Raw genomic sequence first — 24,570 nt, forward strand, 5'->3', positions numbered from 1 at the left:
ATTTGATAAAGAAAACTATGTGGCATTGGGCTAGCCATCACAACCGCTTTTACTGCTAAACCGTTTGCAAAGTTCCATGACCCATTAAGCAGGTTTATTAGTTTACAATTAGTAATTCCAGCATTAAGCAAATTCACATTTCATATCGAACAGCTGTTTGCAAATTTCATATGACGCACATAAATATATTTTAACATCAAAGTACGATAGCTACCTGAAAACATCACAGTACACCATATAGCTAGTTCATCTTCATAAGAACAATATTAGAACAATATATTCATTTCCCTAATTGAGATCATACAGGCTCTTCTTATCCACCTCTGCTTTCAGTTCAGTAAGAACCTGTTTTGCAATGGCCAACTCCAAAAGTGCCTCCTCCTTCACCAACACCATCTTAGCAAAGTCTGATTTAAAAAATGTGAGCTCATTCTCCACCTTCCTCTTTTTATCCCGCATCTTCAAATATTCTTCAGCGTTTACAACACTTTCTCTGAGCCTACCTCTGTTCTCTTCCTCATACATGCTCCAGAGCTTTGCTAGGCACATCTTCAAAGGCCGTAGCCACTCTTGATCAACCCACTCCAGGTAAGAACACTTCTGTTTATCCTATAATATTTAAAACTAGATCAGTAACAATTGTAGGGGAAATGGGTTTATAGCAACATAGAAAATCATCAATACTTATTTTGAAAAACTGAAGAGATAGGTTAATTATGACATATCTTCTCGAAAAGATCAATGTGCAAATGAATTAATTGCTACTAAGACAACAACCAAATTCTGAAACATCAGCAGCTATAATTAACTACAACAATGCTACAAGCTCTTACTCATGTACTATAAATAAAAAATTGCACATTTTATGAGGAAGCTAAATATAACTGCAATAGCATAGCGACAGTTTTGGATGACAGCAAATTGATACTAATAGGTGTGTACATGCACAAAGTAACATAGAACTAATAGCCCTAAGGTTGTCCACTATGTATGCCAAAACCGATGTAAAGACAACTGTTGCTATATTTCGCACCCGTGCCCTGCACTGGCGAGCCGATGCATCGGAAAAAATTAGGGACCCGGACTCCGGAGCACCTAATTGCTCTGATGCCCAGTTCCTTCGTGCCATAAAGATTTAGTATTTTACTGCTTGACTGCTCGGATGCGTGGACCAAAGTTGGCTGCACAAACTGCTGAAGCGGTGCCAAATAATTTTCTAATGGCACCGGTTATGAGATAGCAACATTTTTACATACTAGGTACAAACTGTGACACTGTCTTAGGATGTGTTTGGTTGAAGGTGTGGTATGAATGGGTTGGTACAATGACAGTATCTGAATCACTTCCTCCCACTGTCCACAAATTCAAACGCAACTAGCTTCACGCATGGAAATTGATGGTGACAACGAGCAGACAGATCTTCAGCCACCCTGCTCCATTCGTTGCAACTGATGGTCCTAGGGAGCTACAAGAGGAAGAAATGACTCAACTCGACCATCGGGTTAAAATCCTTCATTCCAAGTCATAGCCCGAGAGAGAGAAGAGAGGCATACCCGGGTGGTGAAGGAGTAATCCTCGGAGGAGGAACCGCTGGAGAGGTCATTGAAGAAGACCATGGCGACCCCGGCGGTAGGATGCGAGACAGTGAGAGCGAGGAAGCTAGCGAGGAAGCGGCTATAGCTTAGGAAGGAGGGAAGGAAGGAAGGAGGAAACAGGGGAAATGTGACTGGTGGTTAGGGAGAAAAGGGGGTGGTGCAGGGGGCGGGTGTAGATATTTCGGCGGTAGGCCAAAAATTCCGAAATATGGAGGGAAACTTTGCGCGTGGTGCCGCCGGACACCATTCACTTTGAAAAATTGTGTGCATCGCAAACGATTCTTCTGCTTTATGCGCATGGGATGAGTTTGATAATTCAAATTTTGGTGGAAATTTCCCCGGGTACTATCCTCATCCACGTCATTGCATAATTTAACATCGCTTGCTAATTTGGGTACACAAAAGAGCGTACAACATAGAGAGCACACTTACTGAATCGAGCAATTTTAGTAATTAAACAGAGCCAGTTGACCTAAACATTGCTCTAACAACAGACCAACATTAAAAACAAAGCCTAAGTACGCATAATTTTAACAAAGCTTCTGGTGTGAGATGAGACATCGATGACTTGTCCTGGCGACATGCCGCCGTTGGTGGACTCTGTGTCCCTCCTGCTGAAGTCAACCGCGTCCTCGTCCTCGGTGCTGCCCTCAAGGTTGTAGTACTCATAGTAGTGGCTGCGCCAGAGCTCGCATTGGTACTCCACCGCCGATTCCTAGGCGGATAGACTCTTCTCTACCTCGACCTCGGCCACGCGCAACTCCTCCTCCCAGCGCTCCACGATCTCCGCCGCCTCCTGCATCTCCAGCTCCCGCTCGGTGATCTCATGAGGAAGCAGGTGCTCCATGGCCACTGTTGCCTTTTTGGACGTGGGTTGCATGCTAGATTCTGAGGTGGCCTGGAATATCTTGGTGTCTGAGTCCTAGATCTTGGCGTGGATGGCCTCGACCCCGGCCAGGGCAATATCGGCGGCACGGAGGGTAGCTCGAGCACTCTCGGCGATTGCAGCCGCCATCGCAGCAGCCGCTGCAGCCATCTCGGCTGCAGCAGCTGCCCTGTCAGCTGCTGCAGACACCGTCTCGGCTGCTGCAGATGCGATCAATGCGGATGCGGCGGCACTCTCGGCGTAGGCGACCGCGCTCTCGGCGCAGGCGGCGGCGCTTGTGGAGGACGCGGCCCCCGTACGGACCTTCACGAAGCTTTTCCACGACGTCATCTTTCCAAGAAGGGGTTGCGGGAATGGGTATCGGGATTCATGGATTCGATGGTTGCTGGCACTGGAGTAGACGAGCCGGCGAAGCTTAAGGAGGGAGACTTAAATAGACCCAGGAATTTTCATCGCAAATGGTTCCTACAAAAAACTGTGTGTGATGTTGTTGATATTTTTTATTAGCTGTGAAAGACGAATTTGGAGTAAAGTGGCAACGAATGTTGTTTTAAATGTATGAGAAAATTTGTAGTACTAATACAACTGTCATGTCAAAATTTGGAAAATTCTAGTGGTCATTTGACCTTTTAAGACATTTAAGTGATTTTCTAGCCATTTAATGACCGTAATTCAAATTTGAACTACATGTACATGCAATAGCTAACCATAACGGTTTGAAAAGTCATATTTATGTACTTGTGTGCAAGTTAATTCCATGTGCAGTAAACTGGAAGAAATTTTCAAACATATTGGTCTCACAGCATGACACAATTAAGCATGGAGTGCCACAGCATTTAAATTCCAAAAATTAAAAAAAATCAAAAACACATGAAACCTTGCTTGATGTAATGTCATGCCACCAAGATGATGTGGTAAAAAATGGCATGTTTGACGAAATTTTGGACACACACCCCTCACAAACCGAAGCAACTCACTAGAAGACTCATGGTTCCGAGAGGGAACAATGCATGTTTGATGACGAACGGGCGATAGCTTCCTCTTACGGGCTCCCAAAAAATTCTACAGTTAACGTGCACTAATACAACTATCGTGTCAAAATTTGGAAAATTTTAGGGGTCATTTGACCTTTTTAAGACATTTAAGTGATTTTCTAGCCATTTGTCTGTCTGATCTTCTAGTATGTTATAAATTGTGCATTGTGGTGCTCGGTTAATGTTTGGTTCAATTGTTGTGGTGTTTAGTTAACTGTTTGGTTCAATTCTACAATGCAATATTCAATTGTTGTGGGTGCATTCTGTTATTGTATACCATGTGAGAAATAAACTGAATTTGGCTGTAGTAAATACATGAGAAGCAAATACAATTGCTATATTTCGAAGTTGTTATGCATGCTTGGTTTGGTTAACTGTCTGATCTTCTATTAGGAGTATGTTATATTGTGCAATGTGGTGCTCAGTTAATGTTTGGTTCATTTGTTGTGGTGTTTAGTTAACTGCTTGGTTCAATTCTGCAATGCGATGTCCAATTGTCGTGGGTAGAATTTTGTATTGTTGTGCATGTGAGGAATAAATCAAATTTGGCTCCACTTAATACATGACAAACATATACAATTGCTATATTTCCTAGTTCTTAATCATGCTTGGTCTGGATAAATGGGTTTTCCATGTGGCTTGAATTAATCTGATGAATCTGCAATGTGCTTATTTTTCCTCAACATATTTTACTAATAGCATGTGAACCCTCACTTAACCTGATCACTAACTACCATATATGTGTTGCAGGGAAACAATGGGAGGCACTGAGGTTTAGAATCGAGGTTTGCACATGCATGGTCCTTTGTCTAATAGCACATTATTGTGCAATTGCAGGAACCATTCTAATATTTAGATTTTTAACAATTTGGTCTTGCACATGTAGGTCCTCCTGTCAGAAGTTTTGACCCACTATTCGACCCTTCTTGCATATGGGGAAATAAGCTATCCATGAATATCAGTCAAGTCAAGAAACTCAGAAAGATTGTTAGGATAAAGAAATTAGCGACAAAAAACAACAAGATCTTTGTCTGCACAATGAAGAAGACATCAGTTCACTACAGGATGGTACTAACTATTATACCTTGCCTTTTTTATTCCTTTGCCCCATTTCCAATATAGAGAAGATATTTATGTACATCCTTGTTTTCAGGCCTTTCCAAAGCAGTTCAATGATGATGTACCTGCGAACAGAAATGTTTTCCTTGAAGCGACTGTGTGGGATGTATATACGAACAAAAACATTTAGCCGGGACTGATTGTGTGGGATATACTTACGACCGGAAATGATTCCACCTGTATAATTGTATTTTTAGCACTACTGTACGTATAACCGTATTTGATCGCTCATCGGTCGCACACGACCTCATTTTGTCGAGCGTGTGTACCAGGAGGGCATATCCCCAATGGTTTATGGGTCATGTGGGAAGGACCCCCCCTATGGCAGTCACTCACTAGGCGACGGTTCCAAATGCCGACGCGGAAAGGGGTTAAAAACCGTTTGTATAGCACCTCATTGTACTAGTGTTTTAAGGACATTTTAGTGATTTTCTAGCCATTTAATGATCGTAATTCAAATTTGAACTACATCTACATGCAACAGCTAACCATAACGGTTTAAAAAATCATATTTCTGTGTACTTGTGTGGGAGTTAAAAATCATCAAATGATGTAAATGTCTGGTGTTCAAAAAAGAAAATGTAAAGATCTAGCAAGACAACCGCCCCCACATGATTGGCACTCTATTTCGGGCCTCGAGGTTTGGAAGGTGAGTGGCGCGGGTTATTAATCAGACATGGTTCTACATTGGAAACCGTCAGCTATTAAGTTCCACACAGATTTTGCTACGGGAATCGTGTGTAATTCAAACTAGAGTACTCATAAATTCCGGCGACAGGCGTGTGTACAGTTCCCATCGATCTAGATTATGGCTGCCAATAACTACTACCTTGCTCATGTCATCCCGCCTGCATTCTCATCTACATCCTCCCCTCGCTCGCACCCCCCCTCTCTCTCTCAAATCTCTGCCATGGCGCTGTCGATCTGCCCATGCGCCGACGAGGACTCGCCGCCCCCCGAGGACGCTCAGTCAAAGAGCAGCGACGAGGAGGACTCCTACGCGCCTCCGGACGAGGTTTTGGGGCCAGTACAATCTTTGTCTATGGAAGTCGCTGCCGCCGGCTGAGAAAGCCAGGCAAGTGGCATTCAGGAAGGAGATGGCGGAGGAGGAAGCCAAGTACCAGGCAGCCTATGAAGCCCGTGATGCCCCCTAGAAAAAGGAGGCGGTGGAGCTTTGGGTGCGGGGGCGTCGTCATGCGGTGGAGGTGTACGAAGACGGGTACTTCACGAGGAAGATCAAAGGCGCTAGGCGCCTCATCGCTGCGTGTAGGTGGGTCAATAAGCTCCAGCGTTCCACCGACGAGGAGCTTCAGTGGGTGCCGAACGAAATGGCAAGATCATACACACTCGTCCGCCAGCAAGAGGCAGATCGATACGTCAAGTGCTGTGAGGCGGAGGAGGCAGAGTACTGCCTCTGCGCTGGGAAGACGCCATGCACCAGGGAGTTGCTGGCGAGGGGCTGCCAGAATACTGCCCCCAGGAGGGATTATTAGTTTTAGTATTGTTCATTTTCAATGTGATGATATTATATATATTCTGTGATGGACTAATGAACAATTAATATATATATATTATGAATTCCATTTTCTAACTGTTTTTGTATACTAATTGGTATCTAGCTGTTATCATCCACATATACAGAATGGAAAACATATATACACACATTGAAATAGAACATATAAGAACGGAAAAGAGAGTACACACATTGAAATAGAGCAATGAACAGAGCAATATTATGATTGTTGTGAATACATAGCAATGAACGTTGAAATGACTCAACAAAATAAAACCCGTCCATGAGACCATGACCAGCAGCCCTTGCCTACAGTAGCTCTTGGCTCTGCCTGAACTCGTGCAGGTGTTCGTCCAAGCGGTCGACACGCTCGCGATACATCTAGAGCTAGATCTCAAGCTCCAAGTTGGCTATTTCATCGGAGATCAATAGCTCGAGGATGCGACGGGCATGTTCCTCTACTACGCCCAAGTGGACACCTGGGCTAAGGAGTCGGTCGAGCCTAGCGACTAGCGCGCTGGCATCAAGCAGGCCACGGACGAGGCGAACGGCGCAGCGGGCGTCTGGTGCAAGCATGGCGCAGAGGGCCTCTGCCCACTCCTGGCGAGGAATTGGGGAACTGACAGGACATGTACCCAGCTGCGACACCCTGTCAACAGCAGACAATCGCCATTGGATCCGCTCTTGATGTGCGGTGCGCCACGCCTCTCGCTCTGTGGCGCTCCAATGGTCTCGCTGTTCGGACGTGCCTAGCTTGCTCTGTGGCGCGCCATCGATCATGTTGTGCGGCGAGCTGCAGCCTCTCAGCGCAGACATGCCTATCTTGATCCGGGGCGCTGAAGCACCATGCACCAAGAGTCTGCTCAACCCTGGCGACGACGCGCATCATGGCATCATCCATCGCGTTGCCACGGAGCGCCTTGGCCTCGACGGGTCGTGGCACCTTCTCATTTTCCTCGTCGACAAGGTTGATGGAAGAGGCGGCGCCTTGGTGGGTTGGCATGCTTGGAAAACGTGGATGTGCTACAGACTGCGCTTGTTGCCTCCGTGCGTCGCGCGCTGATAGAGGCGAAGGTGTTCCGTTGTTTCAATGAGATGGTGGTTATCGTTTTCTGTGGGAGTCGACCTTGACGATCCAACTACGGACGTGCGAGACGTCGCACCTTAGCAATCGCTAAATCAACTTCCAAAGGGTTATTGACCATGCCGGAGCACGATCAACCTGACCACGAAGGTCTGTTTCCTGCGGGCAAACGAATAACAAGCAAGAAACTGAGATTTCAATCTGGATATTGCGAATATAAGAGGAAAGCTTTATTAATCAAGGTGGGGTTCTGTGACACCTTTGTCTGGTCGTTGAACACAAACGAAGGACGCGAAGTTGTAGCTATGGCGAACTTTTAATCTAAACAAAACCCAAAGTCTAAACAATGCCCTAAGGGTTGTATATATGGAGGAACAGGGGGAATTTCGTGGCCCTTGGAGGAGGGGTCCGAAACCAACCCTAAGTCTTGTTTCCCCACACATACGGACTCTAAAAACAGGCTATATTCAAGTATTTCGAAATTACATGGGCCTGGCCCAATAATAAGGTGATGCACCTAGAATAGCCTCTGGACGAAAATTATGAAGTTGCATCTTGTATATTTCGTCCAAGGCTTCGTGCACTCATTATGGCGGCTTCAAAGTCCTAAAATCATCACTTGAAACTCCGTTCTTGTTTCCCTTGCGCATGCCATCAACTCCATGCTTGCTCTTGCTTCAATGTTCATCCTTCTCCAAGCTAGGCCCATCATTTGTAAGCAAAAAAATGTATCCAATTTATGCAACATGATATTCTCATGAACATTAGAATCATTACCAAGAAACAAAAGTACCTGGTAATTTAATTGGCGTGCGCGAGCTCTAGTAATCGGTCCAGTATGTATAATAGCAGGGGCTGTGGTTGTAACAATCTTATTGATGTCCTCATCATCCTCCCCTTCTTGAAATGAAGTCGTCCTCGATGGAAGCTCATCTTCCTCACCCAAATAAGGCTTCAAATCTGCAATGTTAAAAGTGGGACTAACCCAAAAATCTACAGGTAGCTCAAGTTTATATGCATTATCCTTTTTTTCTCTAACACCTTAAAAGGACCATCAACACGTGGCATTAGCTTTGTTTTGCAAAAATCAGGAAATCTATCCTTACGCAAATGTAACGAAACAAGATCTCCAGGTGCAAACACAATATGTTTTCTACCCTTATCTCCAGCAAGTTTATAGTTAGCATTCATACGCTCAATGTTTTCCTTAGTTAACTCATGAATTGTTAAGATCAACTATGCACATTGTTTAGCATCAAAATTAACCTTCTCCGAAGATGGAAAAGGCAACAAATCAATACGTGCACGAGGTAGGAAACCATACACAATTTCAAAAGGGCACATCTTAGTAGTAGAATGCAACAACCGATTATAAGCAAATTCAATATGAGGCATGCATTCTTCCCACATTTTTTATTATTCTTCAAAACAGCCCTCAGCATAGTAGACAATGTTCTATTGACTACTTCAGTTTGTCCATCAGTTTGGGGGTGACAAGTAGTACTAAAAAGCAGTTTAGTCCCCAACTTAGCCCATTAACATCTCCAAAAGTGGCTAAGAAATTTAGTATCACGATCTGAAACAATAGTATTTGGCACACCATGCAAGCGAATAATTTCACGAAAGAACAAATCAGCAACATTAACAACATCGTCGCTTTTATGACATGGTATAAAGTGTGCCCTTTTCGGGAACCTATCCACGAGAACAAATATGCTATCCCTCCCCTTCTTTGTTCGAGATAAACCTAAAAGAAAGTCCATAGATATATCCTCCCAAGGAACACTAGGTACAAGCAAAGTCATATATAAACCATGAGGATTGAGTCGTGACTTAGCTTTTTGACATGTAGTGCTGCAAGCAACACACCACTCAACATCCCGTCTCATCTTTGGCCAAAAGAAATGTGTAGCAAGTATATCCTCTGTCTTCTTCACGCCAAACTGCCCCATTAATCCTCCTCCATGCGCCTCCTGCAACAACAAAAGACGAACGGAGCTAGCTGGAATGCATAGCTTGTTAGCACAAAACAAAAAACCATCGTTAACGACGAACTTGTTCCATGTTCTACCTTCTTTACAATTCTGCAATACATCTTTAAATTCAGCATCATGCACATACTGATCTTTGATGGTCTCCAAACAAAATATTTTAAAGTCAAGTTGTGAAAGCATAGTATGACGATGATACAATGCATCAGCAATAACATTTTCTTTACCCTTCTTGTGTTTAATGACATAAAGGAAAGTCTCAATGAATTCAACCCATTTAGCATGTCTATGGTTCAGTTTTGCTTGACTTTTAATATGTTTCAAAGATTCATGATCAGAATGTATAACAAATTCTTTGGGCCATAAATAATGTTGCCATGTTTCTAAGGTCCAAACAAGAGCATATAATTCTTTATCATAAGTAGAATAGTTCAGACTAGGCCCACTCAATTTTTTAGAAAAGTATGCAACAGGTTTGCCATCTTGTAATAACACACCTCCTAATCCAGTTCCACTAGCATCACATTCAAGCTCAAAAGTCTTATTAAAATCAGTAAGTTGGAGTAAAGGAGCATGTGTCAACTTATCTTTCAATACCGTAAAGGCTTCTTCCTGTGCGGTACCCCAAACAAAAGTCACATCCTACTTTGTAAGCTCATTGAGACGTGCCGCAATGGTGATAAAATCTCTCACAAAACGCCTATAGAAACCAGCGAGTCCAAGAAAACTCTCAATAGCTTCAATCTTGGCTTTATCAACTTCAATTTCCTGTGGAGTAACAACATAGCCAAGAAAAGATACTCGGTCGGTGCAAAAGGTGCACTTCCCAAGGTTACCAAACAAACGTGCATCATGTAGAGGAATAAAAACAGCACGTAAATTTTCCAAATGTTCTTCCAAAGATTTGCTATAAATCAGTATATCATCAAAATAGACTACCACAAATCATCCAATGAAAGCACGTAAAACTTCGTTCATTAATCTCATGAAAGTACCAGGTGCATTAGTTAACCCAAAAGGCATGACTAACCACTCATATAAACTAAACTCAGTTTTAAATGCTGTTTTCCATTCATCTCCCAATTTCATACGAATTTGATGGTATCCACTACGAAAATCAACTTTGGGGAGTATTGTAGAGCCACTCAATTCGTCTAGCATTTCATCTAGCCTAGGAATAGGATGATGATAACGAATAGTAATATTATTAATGCCTCTACAATCAACACACATATGCGACGTACCATCCTTTTTAGGCACTAGTATAATAGGAACAGCACAAGGACTAAGAGATTCGCATATATAACCTTTGTCGAGCAGCTCATGTACTTGATGCATAATCTCCTTCGTCTCGTCTGGATTGGTACGGTATGGTGCATGGTTGGGTAGCGATGCACCGGGAATTAAGTCAATTTGATGCTCAATCCGTCGAATAGGTGGTAATCCCAGTGGCACATCTTGTGGAAAGATGTTAGCAAACTCCTGCAAAATGTTAGTGACAGCAGGGGACAAAGAGGAAGGCATGTCCTCAAATGAAAATAATGCCTCTTTGCACACAGAAGCATAGCAAACAGATTTGCTGAAATCTAGCTCATCAATATCAGATTTTGTGGTAAGTAAACATGCACTTTTCAATTTAATTTCAGAAGCGACACTAGATGGTTTATTATTAGGTTTCATTTGTTGCTCAAATTCTTTTGCCACAATCTGATTTTCACTCTTATTTTTCTCCTGTTTTTCTTTATTAGCTCAATTAATATCATCTTTCAAAATGGAATCAGGAGTCATAGGAAGCAAAGTAATATTTTTATCCTTATGAACAAGAGTATATTGATTATTTCTACCATAGTGTACAGAATTTTTATCAAATTGCCATGGTCTAGCAAGTAATAAGGAACATGCTTGCATGGGTACCACATCACAATCAACATAATCAGCATATGTAGAGATACTAAAATGCACATGAACAGTACGTGTTACCTTAACCTCGCCACTGTTGTTGAACCATTGGATGTAGTAAGGATGTGGATGTGGTCTTATGGTGAGAGATAGCTTCTCCACCATCTCCATGCTAGCCAAGTTGTTACAGCTCCCTCCGTCTATGATGACACGAATAGGACGTTCCTTCACAACTCCCTTTGTATGGAACAAATTATGCCTCTGATTTTGCTCAGCTTGTATAACCTACACACTCAAAACACGTTGAGCAACTAAACATTCATACCTGTCAACATCTTCAGCAGCCATGTATTGCGTCTCATGATCAGAATCATCTCCACTGTGTTCTTCACTTGTAATAAGAGCCAAAGTCTCCTCATCGTAGTCACTAGCGGACTCATACCCACCATCCTCAGTAACAATCATCACACGTTTAGATGGGCATTCTCTCGCATAATGACCTCCACCCTTGCAACGACAACAAATAATATCATGTGTTTGCCCTGTTGATGCCATGGATGAAGAAGAGCTCTGAGTAGGCCCAGAAGGTGTGCTCTTGGCAGATAGTGGTGGTTCTGCCTGCTTTCTTGTATCACGGTTGGAGGTGGCAGCTGGCAGAGGTGCTAGTGTAGCAGAACGTGTGGAAGTAGACGATGCACGCTGTGTCCATGATGAAGGTCGACCTGCAGAAAAGTTAGTTCGCGCCAATACCTATCGATCCTGCACTTCACGTTCAACTTTGCAAGCAAGATGGAATAAACGAGTGATATTATTATATTCCTTATACTCTAGAATGGTTTGAATCTGTTTATTTAATCCACCCATAAAACGTGCAAGCATAGCTTCATTATCCTCAACAATACCACATCTAATCATACCAGTTTGTAATTCCTGATAATATTCTTCTAGATAATTTTTTCCTTGTCTCAAACGCTGCAATTTTTTAAGCAATTCATGTTGATAGTATGGTGGAACCCAGCGAGTACGCATAGCAATTTTCAAAGTAGCCCAAGTAGCTGGAATAGGATATAATCTACAATGTTCAGACCACCAAACACATGCAAAACTAGTGAAAGCACAAACAGCAGTAGGAACATGTCGCTCCTCAGGATAATGTAAACATGTAAACGTTGTTCAGTTTCTCACTCCCAAGTAAGATATCTATCAGGAACATATCTACCCTCAAATGGTGGAATATTCAATTTTAGTTTAGGAAGATGGTCATGATCTCATACCTCAGGTGGTGGTGCAGCCCTAACGTTGCGATGATATGCATGATGACGACCTGGTGGTGGTGGTGGTGCTGGTGGTTGCACGTAGTTTTGATTTTGATCAACCTCATCCTCGTAATGGTCCTCCACCTCTGCAATAGCAGCAGGAGTTACAGAAGCATCAAAGTGGCACCAGAATTTTGACCAGGCTCAAGGGGAATGCGCAGTGCTCGTCCCACTTGATTTGGAAGGCGACGTTGTTGTTGTTGTTGTTGTAGAGGTGCGATTGGTGCAGCCGGCGGTGGTGGTGGAAAACGCGAAAGCAATTTAGTAAAATTGCTATCAAGCTTTGTTTCGAACGTCTTCTCCATGCCATCTATCTTCTCCATGGCCTCTTCAAATCAGTTTAGCACATCTTGCACCTGTCCACTCATCATTTGCTGAAACTTATCATGAAGCACCTTGTTCGTCAAGTTCTCCTAGTCAATCTCATCGGCTTGTGATCCTGCCATGGTTAGCAGCAATAGAAACACACAAGAATATGATCCTATAGACTACTAACAAGTGGAGGTGGTGGGTGTCACAAATCCGTCAAACAAATCTCAAATTCTTACCAGCTCTTACCCAGCAGCAGGCGGTGATCAGCAACCGATGTAGTCAAAACTCTCAAAGCTTGGATAGAGCAATTAACAGTGAGATTCAAACGCACGACGTAGAGTTATGTGGAGCTAGGAAGGCTTACAATATGGTACCAAAAATATTGGCAATAATCAATTGAGAGATGCAAAGTTGAATAAACGCTCAACGACGGTACTCTGCTGGTCCTAGGCTAGACCGTGCTAGAGACGCGAGCCTAGAACACTAACAAAATCACGGCACTGCACGTAAACAAGGGAAAACGACACTATGGAATTTTTTTCCCTCTGTTATTTTGCACTCTTTTTTTGCGCTCCTCTTTTTTTGCGAAAAATCACTATAATGGTGAGTGACTGAAAACTCTTCCGAGGTCAAAATAACAAGATGGGCACGAAATATTTTTCGATAATTTTTTTTCAGAAATCAGGGCAGCAACGACGAAAAAGTTCGACAAAAAATCACTATGATCGTGAGTGTTTCAAAAGACTCAGAAAAGCTTAAAAATAGGATAGGGAAAAAATATTTTCGGTCGCCGAAACTTTTGCCTAAAAACTGCCCAGGGGTCTCTAGACTCTTTTTTTCCTAAACCTACTCAGGCAAGGAAACACGAATCAGAAATTAGATGGATCTCAAAATCAAACCTAATATGAAAGGAACTCAGATTGGTGGTGGATATATGGTGGTAGGATATGGCAGCGGTGGTGGTATATGGCAGCGGTGGTGGTATATGGCAGCGGTGGTGGTATATGGATACGGATCGGTGGTGGTATATGGATACGGATTGGTGGTGGTATATGGATACGAATTCAGAGCGGTGGCGGATAAGTAGTGGTGGTAGATGGCAGGGGCGATGATGATGGTGCGGTGGCGGTGTGATAACTTATGACAAGAACTCGAAACTCTAAAAGACTAGACGCTAAGACCAGCAACTTGACATGACAATGCAACCACAAATTCAACAAAGCAAAATACTGAAAAGACTATGCAAAGGCTCAGACTGGTTCGGATAGGATGAACTAACCCTAATTTTTTTGGCTTTTTCGTGAACTATAGGTATGAAGAACAGACTCGATCTAAACTATGAAAAACTCTAAACTCTCACTGAGCAACCTGCAAATATGATACCACTTGATAGAGGCGAAGGTGTCCCGATGATTCGATGAGATGGTGTCTATCGTTTTCTGTGGGAGTCGACCTTGACGATCCGACTACGAACGTGCGAGACGTCGCGCCTTAGCAATCGCTAAACCAACTTCCGAGGGGTTATTTACCATGCCGGAGCACGATCAACCTGACCACGAAGGTCTGTTTCCTGCGGGCAAACGAAGAACAAGCATGAAACTGATATTGCAATTTGGATATTGCGAATATAAGAGGAAAGCTTTATTAATGAAGGTGGGGTTCTGTGACGCCTTTGTGCGGTCGTTGAACACAAACGAAGTACGCAAAGTTGCACCTATGGCGAACTTTTAATCTAAAAAAACCCAAAGTCTAAACGATGACCTAAGGGCTGTATATATGGAGGAAGAGGGGGGCGGGACTCCGTGGCCCTTGGAGGAGGGGTCTAAAACCAACCCAAACTCTTGTTTCCCCACACATACAGACTCTAAAAACAGCCTATATTCAAGTATTTCGAAATTACGTGGGCCTGGCCCAATAATAAGGTGACGCAGCACCTAGAATAGCCTCTGGATGAAAATTATGAAGTAGCATCTTGTATATTTCATCCAAGGCTTCGTGCACTCATTATGGTGCCTTCAAAGTCCTGAAATCATCACTTAAAACTCTGTTCTTGTTTCCCTTGTGCATGCCATCAACTCCATGCTTTCTCTTGCTCCAATGTTCATCCTCCTTCAAGCTAGGCCCTTCATTTGTAAGCAAAACAAATGTATCCAATTTAGGCAGCATCATATTCTCATGAACATTAGAATCATTACCAAGAAACAAAAGTACCTGGTAATTTAATTGGCGCACGCGAGCTCTAGTAATCGGTCCAGTATGTATAGTAGCAGGGGCTGTGGGTGTAACAATGGTATTGATGTCCTCATCACGCGCCACCTAGGTTTATGCGCAATATCGCTGGGTGGTGGGAAACCGGTGAGGAAATGGCGGGAAACTGTGGCGTGTTCATAAATTGCCATCAATTAATCAAAACTTAGCATAGAAGGAACATCGAGCTAGCACAAGAAGTAGATGATGATCAGATGATCGTTTATCCTAGTTAATTATGCATGTAATAGTGTACTTTGGTGTGTGGAAATATCATGTGTGTACTAGCCACCTATGTAATTGGATGTTTGCCGTGTATTACACACATCTTGTTTATGTGAAACGTTTGTGTTCTCTTGGCTCAACACAAACATTTTATCAGAATGAACTGTATGTCATATAACGCACACACCTTGATCTGGCTGACCACTTCTTTTGTGTTGCCTAATCACAAATAGTTCATCCGAGTGAACTATATGCCGTATATCGCACACACCTTCATCTGGTTGCCCGTTTTTATTGTTCCGCCTCATCACAAACAGTTCATCGGAGTGAACTGTATGCCATATATTGCACACGCCTTCATCTGGCTGCTTGTTTCTTTTGTTCTGCCTCATTGCAAATAGTTAATTGAACTGAACCGTATGCCTCGCATCGCACATGCAACTAAAATCTGAACCATGTTTGATGTATCCTTCATGGCAAACGTTTTGCATCTTTTTAACGTTTTTTACATCACCATTTGCAATTAACGCATCGCACATAGTTTCGTCAAAGGGTCTCTGATCGTAGTGTCGCGTTAGCAGCATCCTACAGTAGTGTGGTCTGCCGACCAAAGGAATGTGGAGGTCTTGGAGTTCTCAATCTGAAAATCCAAAGTGACGCACTACTGCTCAAGTACCTACACAAATTCTTCAAACATTGGGATTTACCCTGGGTGGAACTAATATGGAACACTCATTACATAATGAAGAAACCACATGCAACGGTGCCATGCAGATCATTTTGGTGGCGAGACATTAGGCAATTAATGGCAATCTACACAGGGATTACATAGTCACACATGAAAAAATATCCTATTTTGGAAAGACCTTTGGCTTGATGGCATCCAGGCTGAAACCCATCCTCATGCTTTTTCATATGCATGTGATGACCCACAAGTATAGGGGGTCTATCATAGTCCTTTCGATAAGTAAGAGTGTCGAACCCAACGAGGAGCAGAAGGAAATGACAAGCGGTTTTCAGTAAGGTATTCTCTACAACCACTGAAATTATCGGTAACAGATAGTTTCGTGATTGGTAATTTGTAACAGGTAACAAGTAACAAGAGTAAATAAAGTGCAGCAAGGTCGCCCAATCCCTTTTGTAGCAAAGGACAAGCCTGGACAAACTCTTATATAGAGGAAAGCGCTCCCGAGGACACATGGGAATTATCGTCAAGCTAGTTTTCATCACGCTCATATGATTCGCGTTCGTTACTTTGATAATTTGATATGTGGGTGGACCGGTGCTTGGGTACTGCCCTTCCTTGGACAAGCATCCCACTTATGATTAACCCCTATTGCAAGCATCCGCAACTACAAAAGAAGTATTAAGGTAAACCAAACCATAGCATGAAACATGTGGATCCAAATCTGCCCCTTACGAAGAAACGCATAAACTAGGGTTTAAGCTTCTGTCACTCTAGCAACCCATCATCTACTTATTACTTACCAATGCCTTCACCTAGGCCCAAATAATGGTGAAGTGTCATGTAGTCGACGTTCACATAACACCACTAGAGGAAAGACAACATACATCTCATCAAAATATCGAACGAATACCAAATTCACATGACTACTTATAGCAAGACTTCTCCCATGTCCTCAGGAACAAACGTAACTACTCACAAATCATATTCATGTTCATAATCAGAGGGGTATTAATATGCATAAAGGATCTGAACATATGATATTCCACCAAATAAACCAACTAGCATCAACTACAAGGAGTAATAAACACTGCTAGCAACCCACAGGTACCAATCTGAGGTTTTGAGACAAAGATTGGATACAAGAGATGAACTAGGGTTTGAGAGGAGATGGTGATGGTGAAGATGTTGATGGAGATTGTGACATAATGTGTAATAACAACCCATAATGTAATAAATGTCGATATAAAAGCACGATGCAAAATGGACGTATCAACTCCCCCAAGCTTAGACCTCGCTTGTCCTCAAGCGGAAGCCGATAACGAAAAATATGTCCACATGCTTAGAGATAGAGGTGTTGATAAAATAAAATACGTTCATGAGGCATCATGATCATTCTTATAACAGCAACATATATAAATATTGTCATATGATTTCTTATGCTCAAGCAATAATCTATTCACAAAGTAAAATATGAATCAGAAACTTCATTGAAAACCAACAAACTATAATCTCGGTCATTGAAGCAATTGCAATTTATCATAACATCGGAAAGAGTCATTATAAGAGCTTTTCAGCAAGTCCACATACTCAACTATCATTTAGTCTTTCACAATTGCTAGCACTCACGCAATACTTATGGGTATGGAGTTTTAATCGGACACAGAGAAAGATAGGGGCTTATAGTGTTGCCTCCCAACCTTTTACCTCAAGGGTAATGTCAACAATAATAGTTCATGATAAGTCACATCCAATTGGATATATATATATATATATACATATATATCAGGATCTTTCCAACACAATGTGCTTGCCAAAGGATAAAATGTAAAAAGGAAAGGTGAAGATCACCATGAGTCTTGTATAGGGTATAAGACAAGAAAAATATAGGCCCTTCGCATAGGGAAGAAGAGGTGTCATGTGCTTTTATGGTTGGATGCACAAAATCTTAATGCGAAAGAACGTCACTTTATATTGCCAGTTGTGATATGGACCTTTATTATGCAGTCCGTCGCTTTTATTTCTTCCACATCACAAGATCGTATAAAGCTTATTTTATCCACACTAATAAATCATACATATTTAGAGAGCAATTTTTATTGCATGCAACAATGACAACTTACTTGAAGGATCTTACTCAATCCATAGGTAGATATGGTGGACTCTCATGGCAAAAACTGGGTTTAAGTATATTAGGAAGCACAAATAGTATCTCTACTTGGTGCAAAGAATTTGGCTAGCATTAGGGGGAAAGGCAAGCTCAACATGTTGGATGATCCATAACAATATACTTTATTTCGGATATAAGAAAACATAACCCATTACGTTGTCTTCCTTGTCCAACATCAACTCTTTAGCATGTCATATTTTAACTAGTGCTCACAATCGTAAAAGATGTCCAAGATAGTATATTTATATGTGAGAGCCTCTCTTTCTTTATTACTTCCTATTAATTGCAACGATGACTATCGTTGTTTTGTCACGGCAGATGTCCTAGAGAAAGGACTTAGTCGTGGAGCCATCGCAACGGGTTAACTTAAAGGGGTTAAAGCGGACAAGGGACGCAAGAGAGTTTATACTAGTTCGGCCCCTTACGATGAAGGTAAAAGCCTACGTCTAGTTATGATGGAATTGCTAGGGTTTTGATGACCAGGGAGCGAATACGCTTTGCCTGAGTCTCGAGTTGTTGTCTGTTGTCCTTGAACCGTCGTCGGGTCGTCCCCTTATATACATGGGTTGACGCCCGTCGGTTTACTGAATCCCGAGGCCGGCACATAATCGTGTCCGGCTCGGTCTCTGCTACTTCTATCTTACAACACAAGTTTACATATCAATGCCGGTTTATGTCTACAGGCCTTAAACCGGCTTTGGGCCCTGGACCTCCATAAAGCGTGACCATCTGTCTTCATGGACTTCAAATACAGATGAACTACTTATGGGGTTAACCCGGCCTCTCCTGGCCGGTTTACGCCCAGTGGTAATATCCCCAACATTAGGCCCCAGATTGATTTGAACTGGTTCACGTCAATCCTCAATACTTAAGAAATTTTCTTCAACATCTTCACATGATCTTGTAAACCGCCGTGACATCATCTTCTAGGATCATGGTAAACCGCCGTGACGTCACCTGTTATTTAAAACTGTGTATAATCCACCATCACGCCTCTGCTTCGACAAAGGCCGCTACATCAACCTGATCGTAGCAGAGAAAAGCGGTGATCCTCCGGTGCTTCTTCCTGCACCAGTAAGTCCCTCTTCTTCTCTCCCTAGATCCGCCATTAGGGTTCAATGTTCTTCATAGCTTGAAGCTGTTCTTCCTTCGGTAGCACCAATGGCTGGTTAGATCTGACTATTTTCAGCGCCTTTTGTAGTTTAGAATCCTTTCTTCTTGTTAAGGCACCTGCTTGACATCCAACTCATCTGAACTTGGTGAACCTTTAACACGCTTGAAATTAGGTTAGAATATATTTTGTTTTTCCAACGCGCGGTAGATCTGAAATTACCCTGGCAAGATGTGAAACTTGTTTCTTCCTTCACTTGTACATTTTTAATACCAGAGCGGTTTAACTTCATATACAGAATGATGACCCAGTAGATACCATTAGTCCCCTGTTGAACCGCCAATGCATTCATCATTGTACTGTTTCCATTGTCAGACTCCGGTTTACGAATAACCAATTCCGGTTTAACAATATGCTTACATCCTTATACCGCTGTATAGTTGTCCTTTGTAAATCTTAAACCGGCAATAATCATGTTTCAGATCTTTCATTGCCATGGCCAAGCAAGTCTATGAATGCAATTGGGCTCCTTCTCGAGTAACCGAAGAACAGTTAAACAATCTTGTTAAAACGGGCGCTTTAGCCAAGAAAGATGTCGTCCACTGGAGGGTCCCTGGCCCGGAAAATCCTCCTACACCCAAAGATGGAGAGGTAGTCGTGTTTGCTGATCATCTCGGATGAGGTTTTAGCCCTCCCGGTTCAAACAAATTCCGAGATGTACTAGCCAATTTTCAGATGCGCCCTCAAGACATCGGTCCTAATTCTGTGACCAACATCTGCCACTTCCAAGTCTTCTGTGAGGTTTATTTGCAAGAGGAACCTACAGTCGAACTGTTTAGGGATTTATTTCACTTAAACCGCCGCACAGAGTTCTCGGATGGACCCAATACGGAACTGGGCGGAATGGCGGTTCAGAAAAGGAAATAAGTCACCTTCCCTCATCCCAAACTCCACAGTCACCCCAAAGAGTGGAACCAGACTTGGTTTTATTGCATGGATACATCTCCACCTGACGAAAACCCCCTGCCGGGTTACCGCCCTGAACGCCTGAGCAACACACATCCTTTTCCTCAGAGGTTGACTGCAAGAGAAAGGGCCAACTATGCTCCCCAATTATCAAAGCTTAGAGCCTTCATCGCAAACAGTTTGACAGGAGTTGATCTTGCTCGTTGTTGGATAAGCTGGAGTATTCTACCCTTAAGCCGGCGCTCCGGTTTGATGTGTGAGTATACGGGGAGTTTGAAGGATGCTCAGCGGCACATTGACATTCAGCTTACAGATGCAGAAGTCACTGAGGCTGTAAAAAAGATACTGAATGAACCGGAGGCTGTCTGTGCCCAAACCGGACTACTCCCTTTCTGCACCTTCAACAAACCACCAGCTGTAAGAATCATATAATATTTTTATCTGAAGTTGCTTCTGTCCAAATATTCTCTGAAAGTGTGATTATTTTCTGACAGGGTGATGATCCGTTCTGGAACAAGAAACCATCACAAGACAAACCGGCGAAGCCGCAAGTTAAACCGGTCAAGCCAGTTCGTCCAAAGACCAAGGTTGTTAAAAAACCTGCCAAGAGAAGGACCACTGCATCCTCCGACCTACCAGCTGATGACGATGTGGGTAATCCGGAACTAGAGGTAGAACTTGACTCTCTTGGTTCATTTTTCGTACACCTCATTGACAATGATTATTATCAGGATGACGCTGAAGGCAGTCATGCTGACGATGCAGAGGTAATCATTCTTTCCTCCGATTCAGATCCTCTGCCGACATCGAAAATCCGTCGAGCAAACCGGAAAGTAAAATTTTCTCACCCCTTGCTTACTTGGACCCAAACTTTCTTTTGAAGACGCAACAGCACGAAGCTCGCCGCACAACCCGGCACAGCGGCCAGGTAGTTACCTCTGCCGGTTTACCGAACAGTCCGGTTCTGAAACGCTGATCAGAGGTCTCTTATCCTATTGATACTTCATGCCCCAAAGCAGGTTGTTTACGCCAGCCTCTTAACCCGTCTGATTCAAATTGTCAGGGTACTTCTCACTCATCGTCTGGCGAGTCATCGGCCACACAGCTTCCACCCCTCAAAACAGTTCCTGGGTGAGTTATGCACGTGTCTTTATTCTTGATGTGTTATCATTACATACTGTACTGATCCTCATGTCTATCTTTTCTCAGCGCCAAGCCGAGACCCAGCAAGAAGGCTCGATTAAGCAAACCGGCTGATAATAATGTAGCTGTTGAACCGGAAAAAACTCTAGATCCGGAAGAAACCGACGCTGACGCCATGCTTAATGATCTGCCGCCTCAAGACCATGACTTCCTTGCCGAACAAGTGCAAGTTGATACTACAAGCCATGCAGACCGGCCAACCAGCCCTGTCCGAACTGATGACAAACCGGACAGTCCAGTTAAGGAGACTGACAAACCGCCAACTCCAGTGAAGGCTGCTGATGACAAAGATGATGACATTATGATTACTGGCACTGGCCACACCACTCCTAGCAATCCTGTCGCTTTGTCAAAGCATACTGCCAAGGACGAGCTCTCTGCTATCGGCAAAGGAAAATGGAATGCCGATTTATCAAGCTTCGCCCATCTCAATGCTCAAGATATTCACTCTGGCTTCTTGAACCGTCTGTATACTAGCCGTGACTATGAAGCTAGTTTGATAAACTTGATGAAGGAGCGATATGAGGTAACTACTATTTTTCTCTTTTGTCCAATTGTAGTTTATCAACTCCTAGTAGCCCCCAAGTGACGGTTTATGAAACCAATCTAAACCGGGAATTTTGTCATAACTTAACTTTGCATATTTAGCCTCCAGGGACCGGATTACCTCTTTAAGATGAACTGGTTCCTTAAAATTTGCCATACTGCTCTTTTCACCGGTATAGCCCCCAAGGGCCGGTTTAACTTTATAAAGATGAACCGGGATTGTAGAAGAATTCCCATACTAACAGTTTTTTGAGCAAACACACATTAGCCCCCAAGTGCCAAGATTAATACTTGTATTGTGCTTGGGACTTGTAGAAATTTCTGATAAGGAGCAAATATGCATTAGCCCCCAAGTATCAAGGGCATAACTTGTTATGTGCTTGGTACTTCAAAATATGTAATGTCAACTCATTATACATTTGTCCCTTTATAGACTGAGCTGAGCAAGAAGGAAAGCCAAACCGCTGATCTACAAGAGAACATCAAGTCCCAACAGGCCGAAACTTCCAAAGCAAAAGATGAGCTGACGCGCGCCTTAGCTGCTATGGAAAAGCTAAAGGAGAGCTTCGCCAAGGAGAGGGCGGATTGGAACACAGAGAAATCCGCTTTGCAGAAAAGAGCTGAAGACGCAGAAGCAGCTCTCAAACCAGTGGTAGACGAGCTGACTGGTGTAAAGCGGCAAGTACATGCTATGACCGCTGCTGTGTTTGGTAAGCATCCTTGCTTTATACTTTCAACATATCCTCCCATGTGTTGTTGGTTTGCTGACGTTTATAATGATGCAGGAACTCGTATTAGCCATCTGGGCTCTGACGTACAGAAGAAATTGAAAGCGGCCTATACTCTGATAGAGCAGCTGTATACCGGTGTGCAGCGGATCATCTGCACCGCTTCACACAATAAACCTCCTCCAACATTGATCAAGGACACCTTAGAAAAGGCTATCCATGCTGCCTGCCCGGGTTGAAGAACTAAAGAAAGCTGCAGCAAGGGCCGGAGCTCTGACCGCTTTAACCCGGGCAAAGGCGTGGGTGCCTGATCTTGATCCGGTGGACGTGGCTAAAGGCTTCCCAAGCTTAAAAGAAGACGGATCAGAATTTGGCTAGGAGGATCTCCGTGCCATAAACCGGGAAGTACGTCCACCGGCTTGTCAATTGGCTGAAGAAGCTGATCTCTCATACTATCAGGCAAGTTATGATGATAAGAACAGACGGGTTGCAGCACCAATTCCAGAAGCGCAAAATCTTATGCCACCGATCCGTAAGCACACTTATGCTCCTGACATTGAACCATCCATGCTAATAAGCAATGAAGCTGTATTCCAAGCCCTAACTGGGATCGACTGGGCAACTGTTGATTTCCAGCCACTAGGTAGAGAGGAGGGAATTGAACCGGTGCGAGATGACCCGCAGCCGTCACGCCAAGCTGGTGACCAACCATGAACCGGAGGCCGGTTTAGTCTCCTACATGTATTTGAGAAAACAATTATCCTTTTGGGCACTGAAACGCCTTGTAATAGGCTAGCTAAAATACTTGATCTGGTATGCCTTCGTGCATATTTATCTGCGACTTATGCTTGCTTAATCCGACATGCTTAAGATATGATATTCATAATCCATAGCCATTTATTCAAGCTGTTCCTGCAGATAAGAAGCTTAAAGTGCCCTGGCGGTTTACCACCGGGTGGGTCATGATACCCAAATACATATATATGACCAAGGTTTATAACCAAGGTTGTATAGATAACCAAATATGGAAATATATGATACCTGTGACCTTTAGGCATAATGTTGGCTGACCAACTTTGTAGTGAGGGTCATAACCCTAATCTGGAGTATAAGTAACTCCTGTTATATGATATTGGTTGACAATAAAACCCTTCCGAGTGATAATAAACACCGATTTATTCCATACTAGTGACTTTGAGTCAAAACCAGACCGGGCTGATAGTCTCCGGATTATAACTTGATCATGGATTGACAACTTGTAGTTGACAGCCTAACCGGGTTGATAAACACCGGTTTAAAAACATCACAAATCTTATCAAAAGAAAGAGAAACTTAGCAAAAGGCAAATAAAAACGTTGTAGTCGAGGCTTTTCATGGGCTGCCAGGCCCTAAATTCGACAGCAAAGAATCCCCAAGCAACATTGTGAGCTGTGCTCAGTGGGTGCCTATGTTTGAGCTGTTGTTTTACAACACTCTCTTTGTTCCCAGATTGATGTGGCTTTGAGCCGATCAAGAGGTGTGACTATGGTTCGGATACGACCAAGCCCCCAAATGATGTTGTGGCATTGCGCCGATCAAGAGGTTTAGGTATGGTTCGGGTACGACCAAGCCCCCAAGTGATGTTGTGGCATTGCGCCGATCAAGAGGCGTAGCTATGGTTCGGATACAACCAAGCCCGCAAGTGATGCTGTGGCATTGCGCCGAGCAAGAGGTGTAGCTATGGTTCGGATACGACCAAGCCCCCAAGTGATCTAATATGAAGCTTTGAGAAGCTAAATCAAGGGGTAAACCGGACGCCGCTTTGTAAGCTCCATGTAACCACACATGATGTAAGAAAAACAACAGATACCCCGCTTTAGCTGAGGTTCCGGATTATTATATTGATCATAATATATACAGTGTCATAATATGTACATAAGCAGAGCCTGTAGCTCAAGTAT

This window comes from Triticum aestivum, chromosome 6D (assembly GCF_018294505.1).
Source record: "Triticum aestivum cultivar Chinese Spring chromosome 6D, IWGSC CS RefSeq v2.1, whole genome shotgun sequence".
NCBI lineage: Eukaryota > Viridiplantae > Streptophyta > Magnoliopsida > Poales > Poaceae > Triticum > Triticum aestivum.